Consider the following 9,847-nt stretch of genomic DNA (forward strand, 5'->3'; position numbering starts at 1 on the left):
CATTAAACGGACTAGCTATTCTAGGGACTTTATTAAACAAACATAATAAAGAAAAAACCTTTTATTATTAATAAATAATTCGATACAAGTACCAAAAGTATTGGCCTCTAGGGCTTACACCAACATGATCAACCTTATCAACACCCAAGTTCCATTGATATTGACAAGACTTGATTGGATCAACCAAGAATCAAGGGTTTGTTATGATTCACGAGCATGTAGTCAGGTTAAGAACCGTCCTAAAGGAGTGTACTAAGGATAAAAACCTGTAGATCATGTTCTAAAAAAAGTTCACAGAGACTTAATTCCATCTATCAGATATTACAAGTTAGGATGACTGACTCATCAACCCATAATATTCTCCAGAGAAACTTGTCTGAGTGTAGTATCGCATAACAACTGTTATCAAGTCTACACTTGAACAGTCTCCGCACTACGTCCTAAATAGGCCAAGATGTGTTAAATGTTCTACGGTTCTCAGCTTCTCTGACCCCACATCAGAGAAAGTAATGCCTAACCACAAATAACGTGTATGACATCATTAGCTCCAAAAGGGTATCCACTTAGCATATGGGTCTCAAGCCAACTTGTTAAGGACTACTCCACAAAATTCGAACATGACTATACTATCCTCCTATCTTAAGTGCACTCAAGTTCGGGTTAGAACTTATCTCACCACTCAGAGATCACCAAGCACAACAAACAGATTATATCATACAAACAAATATACAAACATCAAATATACAATTATATACACACAAAAAAAGTAGGCTAAACCCACTAGAGACTACTCCCAGCAAAGTCGCTACTTAATTTTTGTAGCGGTAATTCATGACCATTAAGCTATGGATAAACTTAATGTCAATTTAACCAGAGTCGCCACCAAACTTTTATTGTTTCCAAGGGAAAAGGGAAAAGTACGAAAAAAACCCAAAGATAAGAAGTTTTCAAATCAAGACTAATAAAATGCCAGAGATTACAGATAAGGGGGTTGGTTACACAGAGGGAAGGTGTTAGTACCCAAAGTGTCCTAGGTACTCCTAGGGAGCCCTTTTTTGTGTGTACATGTGTTTTGGTATAAAATGATGTTTGCAATAAATAGAATGTGGGGTTGAGAAAAGAATTCATTAACTATATTTTTATGTTTGACAAGACCTTCGGACTTGTGCCTACTTACCAACATAAAATGAGGGATCAAAACCTCGTAGTTCGTGGTAACAATTTCAAAGTGAATGAGTTAATTTTAACAAAAGTTTAAGTTTAACAAAGGAAAAAAAGGCCTAAAAAGGTTTGAATGAGTGTTAGTTCTTTTTGTCCTTTGAAATTTTAAGTCAAGTATAGTTAAGTTCATTTACAAATTGGATTAATAAAAGAGTTTAAAAATAAAATGGCATAAGACCAAAGTTTCTAATTTGCAATTAAGGTTAAGGTTTAGAAATCACAATCAAAGAAGTTTTAAAAGGAGGGAGAGATTTGAAATTAAAGAAGTAGGAGGAGATGAAGAGAATAATCCTAAGCAGAAATAAAAGTTAAGAGTTGAAAAGATCTGACCAATGGGATGCAATCCTATAGACAAGAATGTCATATAGAAACCCAATTTTCCCTTGGAATTTAGGATCAAGCAATATCAATACACACAATAGCAAGGTAAAGAGCACGACATCAAATAAAGATAGCCACATCCAAGGTTCGCAACTCCATGATCTTCTTCATAATCTCCCATGTACCAGATGACATACTACTTGAATGGCTCATAGACAGACATTAGACACAGGTTCAAACTAACAACTTCGTCAAGACCATGTAGCAGATGAACTCAAAAGGGGTCTCAATACTTGCATCAGATGAAAGTTTTCTTCACAATGGCTGACTTCAGAAAAGTTGGCATTGGCCAAGTCCTTTTGCATAGGGAATGTTGCCTAATTCTAAGTCCAATGTCTCAGATCCAATCCAACAGTCCACAGAAATCTTTTTTTAGGTCAAAAGACCACAAACACAAGCAAAATACACAAACAAGTATATACAATCACAATATAATCACAAGATATGGCTCAAGTGAGCAGAGTGAAAATGGCATTAAAGTAAACAAGTTAAATGGTATGAATAATGGAAAATGATAAAAGACTTGAATTTAAAGTGCATAAAGTGCATAAAGTAAATGACTTGAAATTAAAAGTTAGTCAAATGTTAGTTGATTAGAAGTTAGTATTGCTTTTGCTTTTTTGTTATTTAAGTCATTGTTTGGAGAACACTCAACCCTCTATTCACAAGCATGGATCCTTGAACCAAGACATCTTCCAAAGGAAGGAAAAAAGTCCAAGTTTCCACACAATACCATGAAAGGGGGGAGACTTATAATCTCACTTACTAGAATGCTATGCTTTTTGGGTCAAAATTTAGAGTTATGTTAAGCAATCGTAATTGGACTTATGTAGATGTCACAACTATTTGAGATTGGGCAATAGAAATTTTAGTGTTAATTCATGTTAGAGATATGATAGTATCAACCATACTCTTAAAACATACTACACTTAAAAGAAAATGGCAAAAGGGTAGACCTAATCCCATCCATACTTATGTCTATTTTGCAATCCATTAGCATTAGGATATAGAGATATCATAGGTCAATGAAATGGATAGGGATGAAATTGGATTAAGATGAAGAGGGATGGGGGAATGAGATCAACACAAATTGGTCAAAGGAGGACTTTTATCAAATTAAAATCCTTCATTCATTTTGGGAGATGAAATGTACATTTCATCAATCCCCTAAATCCAATGATTTTAATCCAACAAAGTCAAATCAACCTTGACCAAGGTCCAACAACACAAGTCAAACTCAACAAGTCAATAAAAATAGCTCAACACAATTTTTTTGCAATTAAAAAAATAAAAATCAATTAAAATTAACATTAAATTAAATTATGGTTGGTCAAAATCCTAAAACCTCTTCAAAACACCATATAAATGGCCAAGAAAATTATCATAGGTAAAACAAGGTCAAAGGACCTTGGAGAAAAAAATTCATTATTTTTGGAAAGTCAAAAGTATTTTTAAATAATTAAAAGTATGCATAAAAACAATTAAATCATGAAAAATATTAATATTGATCCAAAAAATAATTTTAATTCAGAAAATAAAAGAGAAAATATTTGAGAATTTTTGGTGAAAGTCCAATATTTTTTGGATCAATATTAAAATTAATATGAATTAATGAAAATAAGTCAATTAAAATGAAAATCAGAAAATGCAAAAATAGGTGGCCCACTTGATCTCCCTCATTAATTGAGGTGGCAGATCTAGTGGATCAAAGCGTGCGTTCCATGATGTTCCCTAGTCAATGTGCCACACGCGTGGTAATTTATTATCATTTTGTTTGTATTATGCTCTCTTTTATGTTGTTTTCAGATATTTAGCTCTTTCGGGACCCTTTTAGAAGAAACGAAGCAAAAAGACCTAAAATTGGGGTTTTTCAACGAATATTGTACACATGGCGTTGCACATGGAGGCCGCTAGAGGAGAAGCCATGACACATCATCCCTTAACCAGGAGGTAACCACCATGTTCCCATGATCTTTCCCATTTCCAGACATGGCGGGCGCCATGAAGGGATGGCGGGTGCCACCTTTGCAAATCACATTCCCACTAAGGAGAAGTTGGAGGGCACCATGGTCTTTGCAAGCTGCTGAAATCCTCTATAAATAGTTCGTTCCATTTCATTTTCAAATCATCTAACTTAGTTTACAACACTAAGACTATATTTATCATTTGTAAAAGCGGTAATTCGTCACATCTGGGGGTTATCGCACTTTAGTGAGATTGAGTTGGGTCACTTCGAGTTGCTGTCATCTTTATCTTCAAAGTCGAAGGTTTATTTTCCTTGTACCAGATTTAAAGCCTCCATTGGTGCAGGTTCTTATTTATCGCTTTATTTTATTTATTTTCCGTCTCGCTTTACTTTATTTATTTTCCGTCTCGCTTTACTTTATTTATTTTCCGTCTCGCTTTACTTTATTTATTTTCCGTCTTTCCGTCTCGCTTTACTTTATTTATTTTCCGTCTCACTTTACTTTATTTATTTTCTGTCTCGCTTTACTTTATTTAATTCCCGTCTCGCTTTACTTTATTTAATTCCCATCTCGGTTTACTTTATTTATTTTACACGCTTTACTCGTTCTTTACGCCTCACATTCTAAAACAACTTTTCATCATGGTCAATATTGTTGTGTTTGTTGGTATTACCATGTCTGGCTAAATATTTTAAAGGTTAGAATGTAAGGATCGCGGTTAAAGAGATGTTTCACATATTGAATCTATAGAAATACTTTAAAGGCTATTTTGATTTTTAACTTGAGTTTTCTGAAACAGACTTGGTTAGTTTTAACTATTCAAGGAGTGTGAAAGCACCCTAGCTTAGTTAACTAGGATTTTTTATCACTTTAAGGAAAAAATATTTTTTAAACTATTTTCGGACGCGTTGATAGATTTAAAATCGGGAAAGTCCTTGGGTAAAACTTTCCAAATCAAAATCACTTTTCAACTAAGTTTACGAGTCTTATTTCTTAAAAATAAGTTTACTACTTTAGCGTTCTGCGCACCTTTTATAAGTGACAATAAAAGGCCTTAATTTAAGGGTAAACTCAGTTCTGAATATGCGAAAGTGACAATTCCTGTTAAATGGATTCTTTTCAAGAGTAAAAAATATTGCCTCATAAGTAATTCTATTTAGACAATCGAAACATCACTTAACTGACGTGATATACATTCAAACCTGTCTTTACCTGCATTTATTATTTACCGTTATTTTGCAACATCAATATCTCTTTTATACCGCCTCAGATAAACATCATAACGATAGTAATCGATAGATTGAAAATTTGGTCTTTGTGGGATCAATATTCTTGTATATTACTCTGACGCGATTCGTGCACTTGCAAATTCATCGATCAAGTTTTTGGCGTCGTTGTCGGGGACCAACTTCGTCAAATTTTGTACCCTGTTGTTACGCCGTCTAAACTAAGGCATTATGAGCCGGTAAATGCGAAGAATCCATAGTACCGGAAATTTAGTAGATCCTTTAGCGGAACCCGAACGTTACACTCGTACGCGCCTCTTACTCATCCGAATTAAGAAAGCTATGGCCGTGAATCGCGATGGGAGACCCCTTAAGGAATTTGCCCAACCCTTTGAAGAGGAACCTAGTTCGAGTATAGTAAACCCCCTTATTCCTGCAAACAATCTTGAACTAAAACCGTCTTTGTTGCAATTAGTGCAACAAAACCAATTCGCGGGTCTCGCTACTGAGAAGCCAAATCAATATTTAAAAGTTTTTATCCAACTGGCCGACACTTTTAAATCCAACGGCGCTTCACCTGATGCGATCCGTTTGAGATTATTTCCTTTCTCCCTCAGGGATAGATCACGTTCATGGTTAGATTCACTTCCAGCTAATTCAATAACTACCCTGGAAGACCTTAAGAGATTATTCCTTGCTATATATTTTCCCCTTAGTAAGACTGTTGTTCTTCGAAACCAAATAAGTAGATTTACTCAAAACCAAGGAGAATCACTTTTTGAAGCTTTGGAGAGATATAAAGAGCTATTAAGAGTCTGTCCACACCATGGCCTAGAACAATGGCTAATCGTTCATACCTTCTACAATGGACTCCATTATAACACAAAGATGATCATCAACGTTGCCGCAGGTGGCACGTTGATGAACAAACCTTATCCTGAAGCTTGTGACCTAATTGAGGATATGGCCCAAAACCGTTACCAATTGGGAACTGAACGAGCATCAATAGAGAAAAAGGAGACCCAAGGTGGAATACATGAGATAAGCTCTCTGGACATGATGCAGGAGAAAATGGACGCTTTAGCCCTTAAGATCGAACATATGTCTACAAACACTAACACCACAGCGGTAGTTCACACAGAGTGCGAACTTTGTGGATCTAAAGGACACGAATCGGCAGAGTGTAATCTTTTGAACGATTTGAACACCGACCAACTGAATTACGCCCAAGGTAACCGATTTTCTAACACCTACAACCCTGGATGGAAGAATCATCCGAATTTTTCCTATAAAAACCAGAACCCTATCCAAAATTATGCACCTCAAAGACCACAAGGTTATCAAGCCCAAAAACCAAATCAACCTATGCAAGTTGTGCCTTAGAAGTCTAACCTTGAGAATATCATGGAGAGCTTTCTATCAGGCCAGACTCATCAAAACAAAGAATTCCTAAACCAGAACATTCACGTAAACGAACTGATAATGCTATTAGGAACCAAGGTTGATCAGATAATCACTCACAACAAAATGCTTGAAACCCAAATCTCACAGGTAGCACAAAACCAAGCCCCACATACAACACTTGGAGGCCAATTCCCTGGACAACCTCAACCAAACCCTTGAGGGCAAGCTAACGCTATCTCATTACGAAGTGGGACCGCTTACGAAGGGCCTCCTAACCCAGCAATGAGCGAGTCCAAAACATCTAAAGAAAATATACATACCAATCAAGAAGAGGAACCGGTGGAACCCAAAAAACAAGCCGACCAAGAAGGTGAAGCCAAGGATAAAACTTATAAACCACCACCCCCGTACAAACCACTAATCCCATATCCGCAAAGACTTAAACAAACCAAAATCAATAACCAATACCAAAAATTTATAAAAGTAATAGAGAAGCTTCATGTAGAGATTCCTTTCACCGAAGCTATCACCCAAATTCCGTCTTACACCAAATTTCTCAAAGACATATTAACCAACAAGCATAGGCTTGACGATCCAAAACCCTTGGAATGCAACTTTATTTCCGAGGATAAACTCGCTAAGAAGGAGAAAGACCCTGGTAGTTTTTCTATACCTTGCATTTTAGGGAGTCATGTGATCGATAAAGCTTTCCTAAACATAGGCGCTAGTGTGAGTTTAATGCCCTTAGCTGTGTGTAAAAGGTTAAACTTAGGAGAATTACAACCAACTAAGATTTCCCTCCAATTAGCCGATAGGTCTGTTAAGTATCCTGTAGGCATTTTAGAAGACATCCAAGTTAGGATCGGTCAATTTTATATCCCAACAGACTTTATGGTCATGGATATCAAAGAAGACGAAGATATCCCTATCCTTTTAGGTAGACCATTCTTATCAACAGCCGGAGCTATAATAGATGTTTAAAGAGGAAAATTAACCTTGGAAAATGAAAAGATCGAGTTCATTCTTTCAAAATTCCTGATGGCACCAATTCTAGGAGACGCATGTTATGCGATCAATATCTGATAACACTAAAATTTATCGTATTTTCGACTCTGATTTCACATGCATTCTAGTTGTTTTATTATAATTTTGTTGTGTTATTGCTATGTTTTCCTTTGTTTTCAAGTTTTTACTTTAATCAGAGCCCCGATCGAGAAAAGGAGCGAAAAAGAGCCAAAAACCCTAAAATTCAGCATTTTGTACTTGTGGCCTACCCCATGGCTGGCGCCATAGACCCTGCCATGACGTGTCCAAGCTCAACTTCCCTCAACTGCCACGTTCTCCACAACTTCCACTAAGGCGCCTCATTTTGTGCTTGTGGCGGGCGCCATGGCCTTGTGGCGGGCGCCACAAGAGGAAAGTTTTTCCCTCCCATTTTCAATTTGAAGGGCATCCTTGTCATTTCCATCTTTTTACTTGCTTATAAATAGAAACTCGAAATCACTTTTACAATCATCCAAACATAAAGCAGAGGCAAACTCAGAGCAACCTTGTTTCACTTAGGCATATATTCAGTATTATAAAGTGGTAATCGCTTCGCATTGGAGTGTTACCACAATTGTGTAATCGAGTCTGTGATAGAGTCTGTAATCGAGTTTGGAGCACTTTGGAAGGAAGTTAATCCTGCCGCCATTTTCATTTCCGCTTTGCAATTTATTCAACCCTCCGATTGGAGCAGGTTTTTATTACTTGTCTTTATCTTATTTAATTTCCCGCACTCGCTTTACTTTATTTATTTCCCGCACTCGCTTTACATTATTTATTTCCTAGCACTCGCTTTAAATTATTTATTTCCTCGCACTCGTTTTACTTTTATTTACTTTCCGCACTCGCACTACTTTTATTTATTTTAATGCACTTTTACTTTACCATGTCTAGCTAAATTTATAAGGTTAGAATGTAAGGATCATAATTGAACCGAGAATCCGTACAATTGTTCGTAGAAACACTTAAGGGCTATTTTAACTTTCAAATTAAGTTTTCCCGCACTTCAATTTCGTTGGGTAAGATCGAAAGCCGTCCAACGTCTTTTTAAACTTAATTGTTTTTAACTATTTCAAAAACAGCGAAAGCGCTTTGTTTAGTTCATTAGGAGCTTTTGACATTAAGAAGAAAAGAGATTTTAAAACTATTTTCGGACGCGTTTATAAGTTTAGAGTCTGGTTCGTGAGAACCTCTTTTGGTTAAGAAATCCAGGTTATAATACTTTCCAACTTAGTCAAGATACTATATTTCTTAAAAATAGGTTTACTACTCTAACGCAATGCGCGCCTTTTTATAAGTGACAATAAGAGGGTTTGATTAGGGAGTACAACTCGGTTCTGAATACTCGAAAGCGACAGTTCCTGTTAAATTAGTTCTTTTCAAAGTAGGAAACACTGCCCATAAGTAGCTCTATTAGCAAGTACTTGGATTATTAATTGATTATGTGAATTACATTCGATCCTGTCTTTATTAATTAACCTTTACTTTAATACTTTACTTTTCATTGCACACTCTAAAAAATACCTATTTTGATTGCCTTTGATAAACACCATAACAATAGATAACGATAGATTGACACTTGGTCTCTGTGGATTCGACAATCTTTTATATTACTCTGATGCGTTCGTATACTTGCGAAACACCGCATCAAGTTTTTGGCGCCCTTGCCGGGGACCAATTTCGTCAAATTTCATTTCCCTGTTGTTATATCGTTTAGACTTAGGCTATTTCCTGCCGGTCAATGCGAAGAACTCGCAGCACCGGAAGTTTAAGCTTAGTATACCCTCTGGCGGAACCTGAACATTACGCTCGCGCACGTTTATTCTTTCATAGAATTAAGAGAGCTATGGCCGAAGATCAAAACCAAAGACCTCTTAAAGATTTCGCTCAACCACCTAATGAAGAACCTAGTTCTAGTATAGTAAACCCAACCATCCCAGCTAATAATTTTGTACTTAAACCATCCCTGTTGCAACTAGTGCAACAGAGACAATTCGCAGGTCTCGCTACTCAGAACCCAAACCAACATTTAAAAATATTTCTTCAATTAGCAGACACTTTTAAAACCAATGGAGCTTCTCCTGAGGCAATACGTTTAGGATTATTCCCTTTTTCCCTCAAAGATAAAGCCCTATCATGGTTAGATTCCCTTCCACCCAATTCCATTACGACTTGGGATAACCTTAGAAGAGTTTTTCTTGCTAGATATTTTCCCCCGAGTAAGACTGCCGTTCTTCGAAACCATATAACTAGATTGACCAAAAACAAAGGAGAATCGTTGTTCGAAGCTTGGGAGAGATATAAAGAGTTGTTACGAGCATGCCCACATCATGGCTTAGAAAATTGGTTAATCATTCAAACCTTCTATAATGGACTTCATTACAACACAAAGATGACCATCGACGCTGCCGCAGGCGGTGCTCTGATGAACAAACCTTATCCTGAAGCTAGTGCCCTCATCGAAGATATGGCTCAAAACCACCAATCATGGGGAGTCGAACGAGCGACAATTGAGAAGAAGGAAGCCCAAGGAGGAGTGCATGAACTAAGCTCTATAGACATGATGCAAGCTAAAATGGACGCATTAGCCCTCAAAGTCGAGCA

General features: G+C 36.7%; 2 non-coding genes across 2 annotated transcripts; both read right to left on the minus strand.

Moving 5' to 3' along the window:
* Positions 1–5,521: 5,521 nt before the first annotated feature.
* Positions 5,522–5,628, minus strand: LOC127099311 (small nucleolar RNA R71). Its single transcript, XR_007793829.1, has one exon. It is a non-coding gene; the product is annotated as a small nucleolar RNA R71 (small nucleolar RNA).
* A 3,845-nt stretch (positions 5,629–9,473) lies between these two features.
* Positions 9,474–9,580, minus strand: LOC127099407 (small nucleolar RNA R71). The gene has a single exon (XR_007793911.1). It is a non-coding gene; the product is annotated as a small nucleolar RNA R71 (small nucleolar RNA).
* Between the last annotated feature and the right edge of the window lie 267 nt (positions 9,581–9,847).

Source organism: Lathyrus oleraceus, chromosome 6 (assembly GCF_024323335.1).
Source record: "Lathyrus oleraceus cultivar Zhongwan6 chromosome 6, CAAS_Psat_ZW6_1.0, whole genome shotgun sequence".
NCBI classification, from domain to species: domain Eukaryota; kingdom Viridiplantae; phylum Streptophyta; class Magnoliopsida; order Fabales; family Fabaceae; genus Lathyrus; species Lathyrus oleraceus.